This window comes from Pinus tabuliformis, chromosome J, assembly GCF_031772625.1.
Source record: "Pinus tabuliformis cultivar Carrire ecotype Pingquan chromosome J, CPIR1, whole genome shotgun sequence".
In the NCBI taxonomy this organism is placed as follows: Eukaryota; Viridiplantae; Streptophyta; class Pinopsida; order Pinales; family Pinaceae; genus Pinus; species Pinus tabuliformis.
In genome coordinates this window covers 1,201,049,623-1,201,072,675 of record NC_142295.1, presented here as the reverse complement: position 1 = coordinate 1,201,072,675, position 23,053 = coordinate 1,201,049,623, and the positions used below count along the sequence as shown (strand labels likewise).

General features: G+C 35.7%; 1 pseudogene; it reads right to left on the bottom strand.

The window, feature by feature from the left end:
• Window positions 1–11,213: 11,213 nt before the first annotated feature.
• LOC149231437 (squamosa promoter-binding-like protein 1) lies at window positions 11,214–12,781 on the bottom strand (annotated as a pseudogene).
• Window positions 12,782–23,053: the final 10,272 nt, after the last annotated feature.

Sequence of the window (23,053 nt, the reverse complement as noted above, 5' to 3'; positions counted from 1 at the left end):
TGTTTCCATCAAAACAAATTCAAGCTATGAAATAATTCTCAAAAGGCATGTTACAAAACATCAAGGAACCACTATAAGGATATAGTAGTTGTTGAACCAATATGAGGATGTGATCATCTACATGACACAAATTTTGAATGTTGGAGTGCTCATCTTCTCTTAGTCACAAGAATATAAGAGAATTTGTACTTTATATTTATTTGGTCATATAAAGTCTTCATGTGGAAAATTCAAATTTGAGGTCTTTAAAAACCTTTGAACTTGACTTATTAAGAAGGATGACCTAATGACTAATGTTTATCATGAAATCTACAAGCCTTCAACTTATTGCTGAAAAATTATAAAATTAAAAGAAAATGGAAAATAAGAGACATCTAATTAATTCTATAACATTTGGCTACAAGGAGAAAGTGAATCTGCTTGATCTAATTTGAAAATTCCAATTTTTGCAGCATAGGATTAGGAAAACGAATGTTGTGTTGTGACTACCAAAGCAAATGGAATGTTGGGGAGATATAGGACAAAAAGATCTTGCAACTATTGAAAGTCCTAAAATAACTACTTATTATGAATTTGTCCTTCCAAAGACATAGTTTCAAGGAAAATTCATCTTCAAATGTGTCTGAGCACTGGTTTTCACTATTGAACAATAATTTTAACTTTGTTATTTTTTTTCTTCTTATATATTTTCTCTCTTTCTTTATTTTTTCTTTATATATTAAAAAAAAAAAAAAAAAAAAAAACTTTTTTGTTTTACCAAAAAATAAATAAATTAAACTGGAGTGGAAATAGATTTTGGATCCTTTCTACTTACTACCTCCATCTCTAATTACTACAATAGTTTTTGAATAAATTCCTCTCTTGTCACAAGTTGTTGATATAACCTTAATTTATGGCCACTGACCAAGAAATAAATCCCTTCCCCATTAATAATTTTGATTTTTATGAATTTTTATCAAAGATAATACCATTTTCGTAAGGTCCTAACTAGTACGTAGTGAGCTTCATTTGAGATTATTAAATTTGTGATAAAAAGGAGAGCCCAATCTCCTGGTTTGAATAACTTCTTACATAGAACTTTTTCATGCCACTTCATTTTCCACTTAAATCAATTAGGATCCCCTACAACTCCCCATAATATACCCAAAGAAACTAGATATAATATCAATATGATCCAAAAACTTTTGTGGATATTCCACTAGACAATTCGTCACACCATAACTCATAAAGATTCACTGAAATTTGAAAATCCACACTATTAGGGTTAATTTTCCTTGTACTTTCTATATTTACTAAATTAGTGTTTATTCTTATGCATGCAATATATCAAATGTGGAAAATAGAGAAAAATATAAAAATCAATCACAAAACCACAATAACACAAGATATGGTATGGGAAACCCATTTGGTAGAAAACCCAACGAGAAGATGAGGTTGATTTTCTTTGTCTTTCTCTAAATGGAAATGATGCAAATACAAAGGAGTGAGACCTGTGATATGTGGGATACTACAAATCACAAACCCTCTATGTTCTTACCCTCTCTATCCACTCTCAACTACTCTACTCAACTATGGAACAAAATGCACTAGAATAGAATCAAACCCATTTTCCTTCTAGCGGTTTTCTTATAACACACCTTGATGGCCAAATAGGGTTAAAATCAACCCACTCAACCCTCAACATGAGTTTCAACTTAACCCTTCTACATTATTCTTCATAGTCCCCATGTGCCTAGCCCTTTTCCATGAGTAATAGGAACTGATATGGCATCCTATTGAATTATAGTGATCAATAACAATAGGTCAACTTGCATAGGCATAAATTTGTCATATGAGCTCCTTTGAGGCGATTCTTGCACCTTTGGGAAGTTATTGTCATGTTTATTATGGAATCTAGGCCCATAATAGGTTCGAACCCACAAAAAAATGGTCAATTTAAGGCCTCGAAATAGCTCCTGAAGTTTTTCATCCATAATTTTCCAAACTAGGACCACCTATAAAAATTACCATGCACAATTATTCCTCTAATTTTTGTACTATAAAATCATTGATATGATTTTAAATAATATAATGATCCAATCCATATCATGATATTATGGTAAATGATTGATGGTGAGCTCATAACATTGAAAGGTGGCAACGACAGCTAATGATATTAGGATAAGTTATGAATTATCATGTTATGAAGGGATAACGATATTAGTTGTATCATGTAATTATTCAAATTAAAATCATATGAAATGAAAAAGCTCATGGTAATTGTTTATAGTTTCCCATAGTTTCAATAAACTAAAGAGATTTGAAATTGTTTTTACTTTATATCACCTAAGTAGTAACTTGGATTGGCACTCATAGAGTCATCTATCATCTATGCTAGAATTTGAGGAATGAAAACATTGAAGAGAGGAATGAAACCTAAGAACTTATTTATTATACCAAAGGAAGCTAAAATTCTATTGCTGAGAAAGATTAACAATTATGCTAATTGTTGGCACTGGATCTAGTACAAATAAACTTGTGCTACAGAAGAGGACCAATTGGATGGCTAAACTAGGAGGCTAAGAGTTGCTTGGGCACCTATAGGTTTTGAATCTAAATCTTGTTTCCATCAAAACAAATTCAAGCTATGAAATAATTCTCAAAAGGCATGTTACAAAACATCAAGGAACCATTATAATGATCTAGTAGTTGTTGAACCAATATGAGGATGTGATCATCTACACGACACAAATTTTGAATGTTGAAGTGTTGATCTTCTCTTAGTCACAAGAATATAAGAGACTTTGTACTTGATATTTATTTGGTCCTATAAAGTCTTCATGTGGAAAATTCAAATTTGAGGTCTTTAAAAACCTTTGAACTTGACTTATTAAGAAGGATGACCTAATGACTAATGTTTATCATGAAACCTACAAGCCTTAAACTTATTGCTAAAAATTTATAAAATTAAAAGAAAATGGAAAATAAGAGACATATAATTAATTCTCTAACATTTGGCTACAAGGAGAAGGTGAATCTGCTTGATCTAATTTGAAACTTCCAATTTCTCAACATAGGATTAGGAAAAGGAATGTTGTGTTGTGACTACTAAAGCAAATGGAATGTTGGGCAAATAGTAGGACAAGAAGATCCTGCAATTATTGAAAGCCCTAAAAGAATTACTTATTGTGAATTTATCATTCCAAAGACATACTTTTCAAGCAAAATTCATCTTCAATTGTGTTTGAGCATTGGTTTTCACTATTGAACAATAATTTTATCTTTATTATTTTTTTCTTCTTATATGTTTTCTCTCTTTCTTTCTTTTTTCTTTTATTTTCTCTGTTTTTTTTTCTTCTTCTTCTTCTTCTTTTTACCAAGAAATAAATAAATTAAACTGGAGCATAAATAGATTTTGGATCCTTTCTACTTACTACCTCCATCTCTGATTGCTACAATAGTTTTTGAATAAATTCCTCTCTGGTCACAAGTTATTGATATAATCTTAATTTATGGCCACTAACCAAGAAAGAAATTCCTTCTCCATCAATAAGTTTGATTCTTAGGAATTTTTAACAAAGTTAATATCATTTTCGTAAGGTCCTAACTAGTGAGTAGTGAGCTTCTTTTGAAATTATTAAATTTGTGATAAAATGGAGAGCCCGATCTCATGGGTTGAATAACTTCTTACAGAGAAATTTGTCATGCCACTTCATTTTCTACTGCTAGATAAGAATGTGTAATGCCTTACTTGATCATATCATGCTAATTTTAATTAGTGTTTAATTAACCTATAGATATTGACTTAAAATTATTAAGTAATATTCACATAAACCTACACTTGTGAATCTGTAATTTTATTTTACTAATATGAATTTTATTATTTTTTATTATTATATTCCCAATATGTCTTCTCAAATATACTTTTGGATAAGATATGGTCTTCTCCAATTTATTTCTAAATTAAATATTCATATTTTTATTCCCAAGGTGTCTTCTCAATTCTACCTTTGGATAAGATATGCTCTTCTCCAATTTATTTTAAAATTAAATATCCATATTCTATTCTCAAAGTGTCTTTTCAAATATACTTTGGATAAAATATTGTAAGAAAAATCAGGAATATTAAAATAAAAGGATGAGGGGATAGTCATGACATTAATGATAGGTTGTTGAGGTGGATGGAAGGAAGAGACGTAAAACAGAAGGAGGATGAGAGAAGAGGGGGAGATCTTCGGTATTTGTTTTAGCACTGGAGGATTTTATTTTTTTGGGGGGGGGATGTGGAGAAAGAGAAGGGAGAGAATGGAGAGAAAAATGAGAGAACTCAAACTTGGATCTATTGGAGAATGTTGGTTTTAACTTTTACACATTATAACTAGTTGGACTTAGGCTCGGAGGGCTATGGAACCTGTGAAGGTTCCTTGGGCTAGGAATTCATTCCTAGTTGGTTGGGAGGTAAATTAAGTCGGGTAGGCAAGAGGAGGATCCCAACAGAGTCAGGAGCATCCCAACCAAGCTACTAGAACAAGTATTCTTCCGTTTGTTGATTATTTATGTAAATTTTTGCAATGAAATTTCCTACTTGTTTAATATGTTGCAAATAAATTTTACTTGTATATTATCATCATATAAATGTTGAGCTATAAACAGGCTATTTCCCTTCTTATGGTGGTTAAATTAAATAAATTTAATTTTAGTTAGAAGACCCTAGGTTGGATGTTGGGTCCCTATAATACTAGTAATTACCCCATTAGTATTGTAGTTGCATCCCTTATTAATATTGTTGTGCCCCTATTATCCCCATATTGTTATTACTGTGCCCCATAGAATCCCTCTATTGTTATTTTTGTGGCTTTATATTATTATTGTTAGGTCGGTTGGGTTATATTGTGACTCCTTAGACTCCTATATATAGAAAGGAGGTTTTTTTCATTTGAATCATCTAAGAATTGTTCATTTATGTAATGTAAAGGAGGTTTCCCTCTCGAAGAGGCTGAATTCTAAGTCGTTGATCTATCTTTTCTATCTTTTCTTCAGCTGGTTTCATAACATTTGATATCAGAGCTTTGAATTCTAGGATTTCACTGCTCCAAATAGGTCATCGTGGAATTTTCGCTATAACGTTTTTTCTGCAACGTTTCAGAAGCTAAAAAAAAAAACCATTTGAGAAGACATCGCGCTGAACCTCGACTCTGAATTTCAAAGCTTTTTGCGCTATATTTGTGGAGATATGATCTAAGGAAGTTGGTCTTTTTGCAGACTTCTGAATTACATTCCAAACAGGTGACCTGGAGAAAATCGACATAACTTTCTCTCTGAGCATTGGATTGAAATTTAGTAAGAAGTTACAGAAAGAGGATGGAATGTAGTTTCTTGTAAATATTTTTCAGAGCCAAAGGTCAAAATAGTGACTCGTGGCACGTCGTACAAGTTTGCTCTACTGAACTAGTCTATAATCAAGTCACTGTGGGCGATTTCACATAACTCTTCCTTGGAGAATCCAATTTGGGTTAGACTGGTGGCATTGGAAAGAGGACACAGAGGGCTACTGTAGGTCACAATTTCATAACTGGATGATCAGAAAGTACAGAGATACATCAAACGCAATATCGAGCTCCTACAAAGTGAAAAAAGGTGTGTAGATTTTCTTAAATTTTTGCTTAAGCTTGGTTTGAAAATTTATTTTGAAGGAATTCAAAGGGCATAGTAGAGCATTATTATCGGTAACTGATGCCCCGAGGAAAGAAAATGAAAACACCTAGTAAGCAACTTGAAATCTCTAGAATGACTCATGAAGAAGAGGAAGAAATGCTACATGATATATCAAAATTACAAGAACAAGTGCAACAAATGTCACTCTCACAAAAGCTAACAGAAGCTAAGATAAATGGCATGGAAGCTAAGATGAATGGCATGGAAGCTAAGATGGACAACTTGAAGATAGATTTGAACACAAATTTGAAGACAAGCATGGCAGATTTGAAGACAGATTTGACAAATTTTCTACAAGAAATACATACTAATGGTGAAAAGGTAGTAAAGGAAACTCATGATGCTAACAAAAGAAATGTTAATCATGATTTCTTAGACTCTAATGTGGGATCAAAGACCCATTATTCCAAAAATCGATATGAGGAAGTTTGATGGCAAGGATCCCGCAACATGGATATTACAAATGGAGCAATTTTTCGATCTCAATAATGTGCAAAACACACAAAAGGTATGTATTGCAACTTTATATTTGGAACCAAATCAGTTTGTATGGTATCAATGGCTTTGCTCTCATCAACAAATTATCACTTGGGCAATTTTTACGGAAGAATTGATAGCACATTATGAGGATACAAAAAGCAACAATTTTTTTAGCCAATTGATAAGTCTCAAACAAAAGGGTTCAATAATGGAGCACATTGAGGAGTTCCAAAAATTGAACATAAGGGTAAAAAATATTCCAGAGGAGCATAGGATTGATGTTTTCATAGGGACTTTAAAGGATAATATCCAACATGATGTTCGCCTTTGGGAACCTGATTCATTAGAGAAGGCATTCAGGTTAGCAAGAAAAAAGGAAAGAAAAATTATGGCAACCAGGAAGCATACCATTCACAACTATAAAGATGGAAGTGTGGTTGCTCCTAGTCTTCCACAACCTATAAAGTTGACACCACAACAATTGGAAGAAAAAAGAGCAAAAGGTTTGTGCTATAGTTGTGATAGAAAATACACTAAAAGTCATAAGTGTGCTGAGAAGAAATTATTCTACATAGATTGCGAAGAGGAAGAAGAAAAGGAGCAAGAAAGGTCAAAAGAAGAGGATATACTCCAGGAACAAAGCCTAGATAAAGAAGAAATGAATCCAACCATATCTTGTAATGCATTGGTGGGAATTACCACTCCTCAAACCATCAAGATAGAAGGACAAATCAAGAAGAAAAAGGTAATAGTGTTGATTGATTTAGGAAGTACCCATAATTTTATTCATTGTAAGGTAGCAAAAGAATTGAATTGCTTCTTATATCCAGCACCAGAGTATCAAGTGATGGTTGCAAATGGAGGAACAATAAATTGCTCTGTAAAGTGCCATAATATCAAACTATCGATGGGAGAAAATGTATTGACTAGCCCAATGCTTTCGATTCCAATGGGAGGTGCTGATGTTGTACTAGGAGTCCAATGGCTACAATCCCTGGGTACAATAGCTTTTAATTTTGAAGAACTTTTCATGAACTTTTCCGTGAAAGGAAAGGAAGTTGAATTAAGGGGTATTGCAGGGAAACCGGGAAAGATAATTAGCTCTAATGGTATAACAAAGCTTCTAAAAAAGGAACAAAGGGGTGTAATTACACAATTATGTTCGCTAGATGTTTCCACCTTGCAATCATCTATTTCTCCAGATCTCCAAAAATTCTTGGACAATCATTCCAAGGTATTTGAGACTCCCAAAGGTCTCCCACCTATTCGTGATCATGATCATGCTATTAATTTGATTCCAGGAAGTGTTCCTCCAAACATCAGGCCGTACAGATATCCCTACGCCCAAAAGAATGAAATTGAACGTATGGTTGCAGAAATGCTAGAGGCTGGTATAATTCAACCAAGTCAAAGTTCTTTCTCTGCTCCAGTAGTATTAGTGCACAAGATGGATGGATCATGGCGCATGTGTCCGGATTATAGGGAGCTCAACAAGCTCACTATTAAAGATAATTTTCCCATTCCCGTCATTGATGAATTACTGGATGAATTGCATGGATCAATTTACTTCACCAAGTTGGATCTTCGTTCAGGATATCATCAAATCAGAATGAAGACTGAAGACATTCTGAAAATAGCATTTAGAACTCATGAGGGTCATTATGAATTTTTGGTCATGGCTTTTGGCCTTACCAATGCACCTTCAACATTTCAAGGTTTGATGAATTCCATTTTCAAACCATTCCTTAGAAAATTTGTGTTAGTATTTTTTGATGATATACTAATCTACAACAAGTCTTGGAAGGATCAGGTTGAACATCTTGACAGGGTGTTACAACTATTGGAGGAGAAACAATTATATGCAAAAAGATCCAAATGTTTCTTTGGAGTACAAGAGGTGGAATATTTGGGTCATATTGTATCTCATGAAGGAGTTAAGGTAGACCCTAGCAAAATTAAATCCATTAAGGAATGGAAAATCCCCACATCCATAAAGCATCTACGAGGATTTCTCTGGTTGACAGGGTATTATCGCAAGTTTGTTAAGAATTATGGGAGAATAGCAGCACCTCTAACAACATTATTGAAGAAAGATGCATTTTCATGGACTCCAGAAGCAACAAAGGCCTTCGAACATCTTAAAGAGGCAATGTGCCAAGCACCGATCTTAGCTACACCAGACTTCACAAAAACCTTTATTGTGGAATGTGATGCTTTAGGAAATGGAATTGGTGTTGTTTTAATGCAAGATGAACGACCCATTGCTTTTGAAAGTCATCCAATAAAGGGAAAGTTTTTACACAAAGCTATTTATGAGAAGTAAATGTTGGCAATACTCCATGCACTTAAGAAATGGCGACCCTACCTAATGGGAAGACACTTCAAGGTAAAAACGGATCATGATAGCCTTAAATACTTTTTAGAACAAAGATTATCCTCTGAAGAGCAACAAAAGTGGGTCACAAAGATGTTGGGTTATGACTTTGAAATCATCTACAAAAAAGGGAAGCAAAATGTGGTGGCAGATGCACTCTCAAGAATGGATGAGGATGTGGAAGCATTGTTGTGCGCCATTTCTATTATCCAACCAAATTGGATAAACAAATCAAGGGAGGAATGGAAGAATGATGAAGAAGTGTGGGCACTTCTTCGAAAGTTACAACAAGATTCCAGTACGTCTGATACATTTAGCTGGAAAAATGATTCTTTATGGTACAAAGATCACTTATACCTCTGTAAGAATTCCCAACTGAAACAAAAGATTCTTATGGAATTGCACACTTCTCCCTTAGGAGGGCACTCAAGATTTTTAAAAACTTACCATAAGGTTAAGAAGGAATTTTTTTGGGATGGCCTTAAATCGGATATTCAAAAATTTGTGGCGGAATGTTTGGTTTGCCAACAAAATAAAGTTGAAACAATTAAGACATCGGGTCTATTACAACCTTTATCCATTCCAAGCCAACTTTGGGAGGAGGTTTCAATGGATTTTATCACAGGTTTACCCAAGTCTGAGGGAAAGAGTGTCATCATGGTGGTAGTTGACAGACTTACCAAGTATGCACACTTTTGTGCATTATCACATCCATTTAAAGCCAGTACAGTTTCTACTGCATTTATGGAAACAATTCAAAAGCTACATGGAAATCCAAAGATTATTGTAAGTGACAGAGATCCAATTTTCACTGGAAATTTTTGGACATAATTATTTTCTTGTCTTGGTACTCAGTTAGCTCATAGCTCATCTTATCATCCTCAATATGATGGGCAAACTGAGATAGTAAACAAATGTTTGGAAGGATATCTTCGTTGCTTTGTATTTGATAAACAGACACAATGGGTCAAATGGTTGCCTCTGGCTAAATGGTGGTATAACACTTCCTTCCATACAGTAACAAAAATGACCCCATTTATGGCACTTTATGGATATCAGCCACCATCCATCACATCATATTTAAGATAAAATTCTAAGGTTCAAGCAGTGGAACATCACATCGAACATCAACAACAAGTCCTCCAACTCTTAAAGGATAACCTCGTGTTGGCACAGAATAGAATGAAACAATAGGTAGATCAACATCGCAGTGAAAGAAGTTTTGATGGAGGTGATTGGGTATTCCTATGGCTACAACCATATAAGCAAATGTCCCTCAAGCAAGCTAAGAAGGATAATAAATCATCACCAAAGTATTATGGTCTGTACAAGGTGTTGCAAAATATTGGTACTATGGCATACAAATTGGAGCTTCCTGCAGCTTCTCGATTGCACCCAGTTTTCCATGTTTCATGTTTAAAGAAGGTTATAGGCGACAAGCTCCCAGTTCAAACAATATTTCCAGAACTTAACGAGGAAGGAAAAATTATATTGGAACTAGAAGTAGTCACAGAAACAAGAACTCGACAGCTACAAAATCGATCAATTTCTGAGTATCTTATCAAATGGAATAGCTTATTCGCTGAAGATTCCACATGGGAGGATGGTAATTTTATACAGAAGCATCCAGAACTACTCAAGCGTTGAGGACAACACTTTTTTTGAAGGAGAGGGGCATGTTGGGTCCCTATAATACTAGTAATTATCCCATTAGTATTGTAGTTGCATCCCTTATTAATATTGTTGTGCCCCTATTATCCCCATATTGTTATTACTATGCCCCATAGAATCCCTCTATTGTTATTTTTGTGGCTTTATATTATTATTGTTAGGTCGGCTAGGTTATATTGTGACTCCTTAGACTCCTATATATAGAAAGGAGGTTTTTTTCATTTGAATCATCCAAGAATTGTTCATTTATGTAATGTAAAGGAGGTTGCCCCCTCGAAGAGGCTGAATTCTAAGTCGTTGATCTATCTTTTCTATCTTTTCTTCAGCTGGTTTCATAACATTGGATCCTTACATATGGTATCAGAGCCAGGTTCAAAATCTAGACCCAAAAACCCACTAGACCCAAATCTCCATTAGAAGAGTTTGTAACCCTTGTAATTACGTGTAAGATTCTTTATCAAAAACATTATGTGAAAGAAAAAAAAAAACTTGTACTTAAAAGAGGATTTACATATTCTCCATTTATTACTTTTATAACTTGCTAATATATGTGATATATATTTAATAATAATAATTTATTATTATTATTATTATTATATGACCCTCTTTATATAACTTATTTTTTTTAGATTGAAAATGTTATGGCTCTTTATTGCCTTGGATGCCAATAAAATTAGAGGAAAGTTGTGATAAAGTTGTGTTTTATAGGCATCATTATAACTATAATACATATTAACTGTGTTATATTGAAAGAAATTAAAGAAACTATCCTAAAGTACAATAAAAATGAACCTACAAAAGGCACCATTTGCATTTTTTCTTTCAGGCCATATTTCCTTCTTTTACACCCCTATGGTCAGTCGGGCGAAGACCTTGCATACTCAAATAGTCATCAAATATGTCTAGAATAGAATTTATTTAGCTTCCTTATAACTAGGATTACTTTCATCTGTTGGATAAAATATCTCCATTGTCTAGTTGCCCACTCCTTGTTTCATTTTCCCTGTTCCCATGCATTCATTGGCATGGATGCAAATATTGTGACAATAACACAACCAAGCCTTATGTAGATCTCCATGTCTGATGGGAAGTGAGACAACCATTCAAGAATCTCGGACCTCAGCGTTTGGGGAAAATCGCTCGGGTCTTTTCCAAAAAGTTTGAAAATAATTCTGCTTGTGTGTTCCTTTGTATCTAAATTCAAACTTGATGGGGATTAATATGAACTTGAATAATTTTACCTATTAATCCTAATATTTGAACCTCCAAGTGGAGAACTTAAGGACATGTTGTGCAGATAATTTCTCCTTCCACTATTTGAGAGACCAAATTTTCACAATCCATCATCTTTAGGACTTTGATCTGTTGTTAATTCATCTTCCTCTAAAACTGAGACACAATTAATATCTTTGTTTTTATCTTTGGAATGTAAAGGGAAAAGTTTTTGTATGATTGGTGGTGACAAAGATGGAATCCTTGAAGATAACTTCTCTTCCACGGGATTGCAACTATCCTCTGTGAAATACTGATTTGAGACCACAAGATTTGGATGGCGCATGCCATCAGAAGAATTAAAATGGTGCACAAGCCAAACAAGATTTCCTATAGAGAGGAAACTTTTTGAAATATTCTCCCGACCATCAGAAATTGCTACATTGTCAGTGTTTTGAAATGAAATAAGGGATGAACATATGTCCAAGAACTGTTGACTAATTATCTGTTAATCATTAGAGTTGTTTGAATTCAAAGTATTTTGTGCCATAAGACTTATTTTCAGTAGAATTAGGGCTTCATGGGAGTGTTATGTCAAGGTTGAGAGAATCCTCAATGTTTCTGAGTCCAAAACAGGAGACTGGAGATCAGTTGTCTGTGGAAATTTTCCCTTGCCATCCTAAACTTGAGCTTGTGGTTGCAAATTTTGTAAAACGTTTACATCAATTGTCAGATGAGGCAAAGTTGTGCCAAAATCTCCCAAAGTTGGCACATATTTTAGTTTGTTGAGGCATCATATGAGATGCTCCTTGCTCAATGATCTCTGGCCAAACAACTTGTCCACATAATTTCTTGTTTGATGTTGTTGGGACAATAAAGTAATAAGGCTAGTAATGTTGAAATGTTTCGAAGCTCCATTTTCAGTGCTATTGATAAATCCCCTGTAGTTGATCTCTTCAGCTTGTGTTTTCTGTCTCTGCTTGTTATGCTTGGCTAGCCTTCACTGGCAACTTCTCTTTCCCTTCTCAAATTCTCCAAGGAGATGGAACCTACTACATTATTGGTAGAATCATTGCATAATTATTCCACCATGGTTGTGGAAGCTTTGGAATGGAGTTCACATACTTTGTGCCTTTTGTGGTAGTCCTTACCATTGTTAAGATCTTTCATACAATCATGCACTTGATAAAGTGGATATGAGCTCGAGACTAAACCAAATCTGAGATGTTTACTAGTTTTTGAATTAATGTCATCACCGTGTAAGCTTCCACCTAGCTTCAGTGTAAGGTTTCCTTCATCTTCTTCTTCCGATGAATACTTACTTTTGTTGTTTTCTGCCCACATATTCATAGATTCGTAGGTTCCTAATTGTAAAATCCTTGAAGAAGCCTCTGCATTCTGAATGGTATTAATTTAAGCTCATTTCGATGGGAATTGATCTGCTCTTGCAGATATTTCCCATCGAAACGAGAGGGAGATGACCTCGACAACAATGTGATGTTCAAGAGGAGAACACCGAAATTTGGTTTGAGGCTTACGATGAGATTTCCTTTTATCGTGGGTTGAGGCATGCGAAGCCCTTGACAAGAGAAAAAATCTGATCAAATACTCTTTTCTCCTCCACACATAATAACTCTAGTTATCATCTATGTTGAATGCAACCCTTTTGATGAGCTCATCGATTTATGAAGGAGACAACGCTTCGATTTCGATGACATCATGAGCACAGAGATAGTCGTTCTCATCTGACATTGCTTCTTGTTTGAGGTCTTTGAGAGAATCGGGGATCGCGAAAGGAGCCATGGTTGTGGGTGTTCGTACCCTCCCACTATTTTCCTTGGCGAGCTTTGCCACGAACCTTACGTTGTCCCATTCCCAAGATTCAGCATTAAATTTTTCTTTTTGGAAACCTATTGTGTTTTTTTATAGTGTGGTTCATGAACACCCTGGTCAGTAAGTGGTCGCTACATCCACGAAAAGATCTGGCTTAATTGCCCCTCGGCCTATTGGCAAGACCTAACCCAAAAGGCTTTGGGAAGATTCGACCCTGTGACCTCCTGATGGTGAGGCACGGTTTTTGACCAATTGAGCTAACCCTTGGGGATTTTTAAGGGTGGTTCACAGAGACCTTCGGTCAATAGGTGGCGCTACGTCCACTTGAAAAATCTGGGTTGACGCCCCTCGGCCTACTGCAAGACCTGACCCCAAGAGCTTTTTGGAATTGACCCTGTGACCTCCCATCTGGTGAGGCCCCGACTTGACCGATTGAGCTAACCCTTGGGGCTTTGTGTTATTTCAAAGATCTTATAAATCTCACCATATGTTGGATTGGATTAGATCTTACCAAACAATGTTTAATTTCTCTGTTATTTTGTTGTCTTTCCTGGATGAGGATTTTTCTCTCATAATAGAATCTCCCAATTCATGTGAAAAAAAAAGAGAAAGAAATAAAGCACATCTATAATAGTGATGGAATCCATCACCACATTATTACTGACCAAGATCCCATGTTTGTAAGGCACTTAAGCTAAGAGGTTTTCAAAATAGCATATGTCACTTTTAATATGAACATGTGCCTATCATCATAAGACTTATGGACAAATAGAGGTAGTTAGTAATTTTTTGAATGTGTATATTCATATGGCCACATAGGATAAGCATATTAAATAGATGATGTGGTTGCATCTAGCTAAATTTGGGTATAATTTTATGTATTCCTTTGTGACCAAAATGATCCTTTAAAGAATTATATGATTACAAACCTTGGACGCATAAGGGTTGGGTCATGAGATATATATTAGTTATATGTTGATATCACTCTCCAACCATGTCCTAATGATGAACCTCGATAGGAGTTTGAAACGCGTCGACCCTAAGGTTTCTATGTGATTCTCCGGAATATCTTGGATTAAATAATGAATCATAGAAGCATCCAATCTAAGATATTAAACTATTCCTTATAAGAAGTAACATCTCGTAAAAAATGTAGAACATTGCCAACATTCTAAAGGACAACATAGCTATGGAAACAACTAAAATGAAGAAATTAACAACATTTAGAACAACACTTTGATTTTTTTATTGAAATTAAAGATATGGCCTTCTTATGACCACAACCCTATAAGTAGACAATTATCTAGAAACATGTTAAGAACAAGCTTTAACCCATAATAAATTTGATAAGAGATAAGATACATATTGTTTTGTGATCCATATTAAATTATGACATAAATTTATGAGAAGATCATTTGTGAAACCAATATTGCAATAAACATAAAATTGTTTCTAGTCATATATCATCTAGAGAAATTTAGTTAGAATGTGATATATATATATATATATATATATATATATATATATATATATATATATATAATGTGCGATATATTCTTTTATATTATCATCATTTAGGAATGATTGGGATTTGAAAGGGTGAAGGAGTTATAGTAGTGTAATTTGAAATAACCACTTGGTGTTGATCTATGATGTCAATTGATGGATTAAAAAAAAATACAACATACATTCATGGTTATTTGCTAAACCTTGCTTCAAGGACCAATTGTTTATATGTCCCCCAAGAAATCCTAAGATTCATAAAATGGACATAAATGATTTTAAAACATAGTATAAAGGTTGGGAAGGAGAAACTAATTCCCATAGAAGGAAGGCATGACTAAAAGGGTATTATTCACATTAGTATTTAATTTAATTATTTGAATATATTAAACCAATTTATTAATTAACTTTAATATTAAATTAAATAAATAATTATGGTTACTAAATAATTTGGTGTTAATAAAGCATTAGAGCGTGACTGACACGTACATTGCACTAGTAACCTAGCTAGTATCAAGATAAAATTTGTAGGTTATGTAGAGCTCACACATGAGAAGACTTAGTAGATCCTTGGGGATCTGATCAGTATTAATAATGCTCATTTACGAGCATAGTAAAAGAAAAATGTATGCCTATCATTTTATATATGTGTGTGTGAGTCGACTAAGAGTGGACAAGTCCTAAGTTGCATTAATAAGTCTCATATGGAACAGATAATTGAACAATTAAAAATGGTGAAGGCTCGATGAAATCAATGTCAAGGAGGAGCATCACAAGGACCCCCTACAAATATCCCATTTTCATCACTAGATCTGGCTTTTATATTGTGCTCCCTGGAAGAAATTAATGAGACTTTAATAGGGCGCCAAACAACAAAGGTGGAAGTGGAGCACCCTCCATCAGCATTGGGAAATATTGAGGGGTCAAGAAACTCTGATAGAGTACCTACAATAGAGGACATTACTAGGGAGCTCCAAAAGATTAATCTCCTAGAGTTTGCTAGAGGTTGTGCCAGTGAGCGAGTAGAAGCGTGGTTAGAAGGAATGAGAAGGTGCTTCCTACTAAGAGATTATACTTCCAATTCAAAAGCTAAATTAGTAGTATTCCAACTCAGAGATAATGCTCTGAATTGGTGGGGTAAATTAGAGTGTCAACTACACCTCACTCCTAACACAGTTACTTGAGAGTTATTTGAGGAGAGATTTAGGAAAAAGTACCTACCATCATATTACGAAGAACAACAGGTAGGAGCCTTCCATGCTTTGGTACATGGAAACCGTACGGTAGAGGAATATAAGATTAGATTCATGGAATTGGTCAAGTATGTCTCCTAAATGGATATTGATCAGTGCCAAGCAAATCGCTTCATTTATGGATTGAACCCTAAGATTAGGGCAATGGTGTGGATGTGGAAAACATCCTCAATTGTAGAAGTTTTTGAACATGCTCGTTATGTTGAAGAGCACTTAGACTTAAAGGTTGGAAACAAAACATTTTTCCTCAACAGCCAAGGTTTACGGGGAAGGCCCCCCGCACCTTCTCCAGAGGAGGAAGTTTTAGGCCACCGCCATATGGAAACAGGGTTGTACCCACAACATTGATAGTGGGGATTTCAATGGCTGCTAGTGCAGCTTCACTGACAACTTCGAGGACTCATGCAAGTCACAGTTAGACACGAGGAGCCACAAGTAGGGGTAGGGGTTTCAGGGTAAGGAGCTCTTTCCAAAGAATTCCACAAAGTTCTATTCAGATTCTACCTCGCATCACTTATTGGGGATGTGGAGGGCCTCATTATCAATGCCACTGTCCTGAGTTACAAACTGGTAAAAACCATAGAGAAGGAAAGAACAAATGAGGAGAGTAAGCAACCACCATTGAATCTATGAAACAATTGATAACCAACAAGTTGAAAACCAATATGTCGTGGTAGAAACCTCAGGTATGATAAACAATGTAAAATTGAAAAAAAAATTTGATTCTGGTGCTACAGATAATTTCATTTCACCAGTTGTATTAGAAAAATGTGAGTTAGTAGCCTATGAGCACGATGAATTTAAACAAGTCGAAATGGCTTATGGGATAAAACAAGAAGTAGGATTTAGTGTTGACCAATGTCAGGTGAACCTTGGGGTGTGTTTAAATAAGTTGACGGAATATGTCATAGCACTGGGGACGTATGATGTAATCATGGAAATGGACTGGCTAGAAGCTCATCAAGCTTTAGTAGACTATTACAAAAAGAAGGTGATTTGCTTAGATGATGAAGGTAGGTCAATTGAGATTTGTGATATCAAGAGAAGAGTGTCCCTACGATTCATCTCCATGATGAAGGTAAAATGTTGTCTCCAGCAAGGTTGTAAACTATATGTGGTTGAGGCTATAAGTGATTAGAAAGGACCCTCCCTGGATCAACACCCAGTTTTTTCAGAATTCGAGGATTTTTCCCCAAGGAATTGCCTAGATTACTGCCTGTGAGGGAGATCGATTTCACAATTGACCTAAAACCTAGGGCAAAACCAATCTCCAAGACACCCTACAAGATGACAACTCCATAACTTTGTGAGTTGCAGATGCAGTTAAAAGAGATTTTAACTTGAGATTTATTAGACCTAGTATTTCACCTTGGGGTGCACCAATGATTTTTGTCAAGAAGAAGGATGGTTCCTTAAGGATATGCATAGATTATAGGGACTTGAGTAGAGTCACAATAAAGAATAGGTGCCCGGTACCTCAAATAGATGACCTATTTGATCAAATGAAGGGAGCAATGGTTTTATGAAAGATCAATCTATGATCTCGATACCACCAATTGAGGATTAAGGAAGGTGAAATCTCAAAAACCGCACTTCAAACACGGTTTGGGCACTACAAATTCATAGTTGTTCCATTTTGTTTGACCAATGTACTAGCAGTATTCATGAGCCTCATGAATGGTGTGTTCAGGAAGTATTTGGACCAATCTATGCAGGTCTTTCTAGATGATATTCTTGTGTATTACAAGAATGAAAAGGAGCATGAAGAGCACCTAAGGGTTGTATTGACCTGCTTAAGGGAAAATCAATTGTATGTAAAATTGTCAAAATGTTCCTTCTTTCAGAAGAAAATTCATTATCTTGGGCACATCATTTCAGGAGAAGGGATTTCAGTTGACTCGGAAAAGGTAAAGGCCATAATGGATTAGTACCAAAAAATGCCCATGAGGTGCGTAGTTTTATGGGGCTAGAAGGTTTTTAATGCAATTTTGTGGAAGGGTTTTTGAGCATTACAAAACCCATAACCACATTGCAATCAAAAGGGGTCAGGTATGAATGGACATATGAATGTGACACTGCATTGTAATGTACGTTCCTAAATTATTTTGGAACATGATTTATTTCTACATTTTTGGGGGCCAATATTGGTGAAGATGGGACCCATTTGATTTTTGATAGAAGACTTAGGGGTTAGAAGCAAGTTAATTTTATTTTATTTTGTTTTTTTAATGATATGTGGGGACCACCCACATAAGAAATACGCACTCCCTAATCCAATTATTCGAAATTCATGAGAGAGAAGAAAAGGTGGGAAGAAAGGCTCCACGGAAGTTAAAAAGCAAGGAAACACACTTCATTTGGCATTTCTTGGCTTATCAAATTTGATTTTGTTGCTCGAGCTACTTAGCTAGGTCACTTGTTGCTTAGCAAGAGTTTTCCACGTAGAGAACTCACCCTTTCTTCGAGGGACTTCGAGTGCCACCCTAAAGAGGTTCATCCATTATCATCCGGAGGAGATTTGTAGAGACATTTCTAGAATTTGTATTCAATTCTCCTGAACAATGTGTATTTCTAGAGGACGAAGTAGTGGATCTAGTGTGGCAATTGCAACATTCTTCCAAGGCTTATAGCTAGGAGAAATTAGGAGAAGAAGGATCAATATATTTGTTGGCTATTGGATGAGCTTGAGGGCTAGAAGTGGCAGCAATATTCAGGAGTGATTTTGCAGACTCTGTGGCTAGCGCAGAAGAGATAAACTAGGCATACGTGGGAGATAGAGTTGCAGCCATTGGGGCTATTGTTTGCCAGGAGAAATAAGGGAAGTATTGGTGGAGTTGATTTCTACATTTCAGGAGTGTCTGGGGAAGATTTTGCTGGTGGTTTGACAGACAGCATGCTTCAAAAACTATTTGAAAGCGCAGGGATTTTGGGGATCGATTTTGGAATGTCAAAACCAGGCCAAACCATTTCTAGGTTATTTTGATTTTTTGACAAGGACCTTAGAAATAAATTTACAAAATTTTCTGAGCACCAAAGGTGGAGTTTTAGCCATATCTTTGCCATAGACAGTGTATAATTGTGGTGGAATGCGTAGTGCCTTTTGGGGGTCAAGGTTGAGAAGTCAAAATCAGGCCAAACCATTTCTGAGTTTTTGTGGATTTTTCCTGAGGAGCCTAAATATAAATTTGCATGATTTTCTAAGCACCAGATGTGGCGTTTTCATCCATGTATTTGTAGCAAATATTGCAAAATTGTTGTGGACTACACAGTGCAGCAGTTGGTCAGTTGATTGTAGATTCAAGTTTTCATTACTTCACCTGGAATTTTCTCTGCTTGCCTTTAAAGCAAGCCCAGGTGCATTCCTTCCATAATTTGTACTCTTGCACCAGTTTATAATAAAACCACTCAGTTACTTTTGTTGGGTGTGGAGTCTAATTATCTTTTGTATTCAAAGGAATCACCGCATTGGACCCCAGTTCGCCTTGCCGCCCGTAAAATATTCGTTGCAGGGGGGGTCCAGGGGGGGCAGCTGCGACCTTTGGGAGCTCCCCACTGGCGGGGGGATTGGGGGCATCGCCCTCAAAGCTAAGAATAGATGTAAAATTTCCTTGTAAAATGTTGTAATTTCGTAGTCAATCTGGGCCATTCATTAGGCGGAGATCTAACGGTAGAAGTTATGTTTAATTTAGGGTTTTTTCCCTAGAAGGCAACCCCTCACTATATATGAGGGAATTATATTGCATCTATTGATATATTTATTCTGAGTGAGGAAGAGAGAGGAGATTGAGAGAGGAGAGGGAATTACAGCAGATTTGCTATAGGTTGTATCTCTTCAATTTGCTGGATAATATGAAAGGAAGGACTAGTTGTTTCTCCATGGATGTAGCCCAAACTGGCTGAACCACGTATATCTATGTCTCTCTTGTTTTATGTGTCTTATTTGTTTATATTTCTGCAATATTTTATGTGTTCCACTGCTTTGTAATATATAATTCTCTAACAACTTCCATATTTTTGATTGTTTTGGGTGTTTACTAAATTGTTTTAAAATTTATGTGGTGAAAATTGTTATTTGCTTGCATATCATTGTTTTTCCTATTTTGGAACATTACATGCATTCACCAAACTAAATAGGTCACTAACTAGTGCATTGATCCTTCGAGTACTCGACATGGAAAAAGACTTCACTGTCTGCACCGATGCTTCAAAGAAAGGATTGGGAGTAATATTGATGCAAGAAGGTGGAGTAATAGCTTACGCATCTAGAAAATTGAAGAAACATGAAGATTTGTATGCTACCCATGACTTAGATTTAGCAACAATGATCCTAGCTTTGAAACTATGGAGACACTACCTCAACGGGAGAAACTTTGAGTTAAGAATAGATCAACAAATTCTGGAGCACCTCTTCACTCAAAGGGATTTGAATGCTAGACAAAGGCAGTGGAGTGAATTCATAAGTGAGTATGATTTTGGGATCTCATACATTAAGGGAAAGGATAATGTGGTGGCTGATGCACTAAGCAGGAGGCCACTGACCTTCTCCCTAGTACCCTCGAGGGTCAATTTGAGGGAATGCATGTTGGAGAAACTCTTTGAATATTGTTGGTATCTAAAGGTTATATGAACACTCTAGAGTGGGAAGCAGATAGAACCAAAGTTTGAGGGATATGTCCTCAAACCAAATGGACTATTGATATTTCAAGGGTGGATGTATATACCTAAAGAAGGGGGTATAAGAAGAACCATACTCAAAGAGTCACATAGAGCACTCTATTGTGCACATCTTGGAGTGAATAAGATGTATGCAGATATGAAGAAACTCTTCTTTTGGGTAGGCATGAAACATGACATAGTCCAATTTGTTGCCAAATTTCTTGAATGTCAACGGATGAAGGCTGATCATTGTCATCCAACGGGACTCCTACAACCACGTGACATTTTTATGTCTAAATGGGAGGTCATTTCTATGGATTTCGTTGTGGGTTTTCCACTCACTTCACAAAGGCACAATGTTATATTGGTTGTAGTTGATAAATTGACCAAAAGTGCCCATTTAATCCCAGTGAGAGACACTTACGATGTTACTGATGTGGCAAGAGTTTTTATAAGTGAAGTTATTCGACTATATGGGTTACCCACAAAGATCATTTATAATAGAGACTCTCACTTTAAATCTAGGTTTCGGACAAGTTTGTAGTCAGTGTTGGGGACTCAATTGAACCTAAGAACTGCATATCATCTAGAAACAGACGGATAGACTGAAAGATTAAATCAATTTATGGAAGACATGCTTAGAATGTACGTCATGGATAATCAGGCTTAGTGGGAAAGGTACTTACCATTGGTAGAGTTTTCCTATAATAAGGGTTACCACAGTTCCATTGGGATGCCTCATCAAGCTCTACATGGGAGGCCATGCGTGACACCATTGAGTTGGGAAAAGTTGGAGGACCAAGTAATAGTTGGGTTGGAAATGACACAAGAGATGGAGGAACATGTAACACATATTCGACAAAGGTTAAAGGAAGCACAAGATAGACAAAAGAGTTATGTTGATGCAAATAGGACTGATCGTAGTTATGGAGTAGGAGACCAAGTTTTTATTCGTATCCAACCCAACAAAAGCACCATTCTATTTGGGAAAGGGACAAAGTTGTCACCTCGATTTATAGTACCTTTTAGAATCAAGGAGAAGATTGGACCAGTGGCCTATCGTCTTGTATTGCCACCCCATTTGCATAAAATTCATAATGTTTTCCATCTATCTATTTTACGACATTATGTTTTTGATGAATCTCACAAATTGGATTGGAGGGAATTGCAGGTCTCAGACGTGGGAACCATAATGGTCGAACCATTACGCATATTGGACTGTAGGGTTAGACAACACAGACGTCGCATGGTGGACCAGGTTAAGGTCCAGTGGGACAAGTATAACCCAGGAACAACTACCTGGGAGGATGCAGAGACTACACGTCATGACTACCCCTCACTTTTTGAGCATCTGTGATGCCCATTATGACTTAGATAGCTACCTATGCTAAGTTTTTATTTGCAGTTCCATGTTAATTTATTTATGAACGCTGTGTGATATTGATGCATTTTAGTTGGACAAATGAAACTACTTATATAAATCATTAGATAGATTAGGTATTGTTGATTAAAATATTTAATGTATGACTTATTTGATGCATGATTTACCTGATGTACGACTTACTTGGTTATGATTTATCTAATATATGACTTATCAGAGTTATTTTTGTTTGATGTATGGCTCAAGGAGATATGATTTATCTAATGAATGATTTATCGAAATTATGGTTTATCTAATGTAATATTTCCACGTGGATACTAGATTTAATAAAATGATGATTAAGATCACTTATATATATATATATATATATTGTTCTTATGTATATGCATGAATGATAACTAACTTGCAAATTGGAAAGAACTATATGATAACCAAGATTTACACTTCCGATGGAGGAATGTTGAGACCTCCAATGAGAAATGGTATGATGTACATTGTTCTATTACATTTTTTACCTACTTGATATGCACTATTATGACATGGATAAGTGTAAATGACAGGTCACATGACTGCCTGACTAGATTATTTGATGACAAGTATCTAACCAAGGCCATAGTGTGGGCCATATTAGGGTGTTGACCCTAGTTTTGAGGAGGGGTGGAGGAATTTCCCACCATGTCGTCTCCAAGCTTGTAATTGATCTGAAATGGATTTTGGATAGACTCCTAAGTCTAAGTGGTCCTCATAGAGGAAAAATGAAAGTCCAAGGAAGTTCCTAGAAATAGCCCCATTATATAGATCTTTTCCTTATGAATCTATTGAAATTGAAATGGGCTAAAATGGATTTAGGATGCAGAAGTTATCACATGCAGAAGATGCCTTGTTTCTTTGGAAAAAGAGGCAAAAACCCCTAAAAATGGAAAAAAGCCCTTAAAAAGGGAAATCACATTGGAAAAAGGCAAAGGCCAGATTTAAGTAGAGGCGGAGGAAACTCCG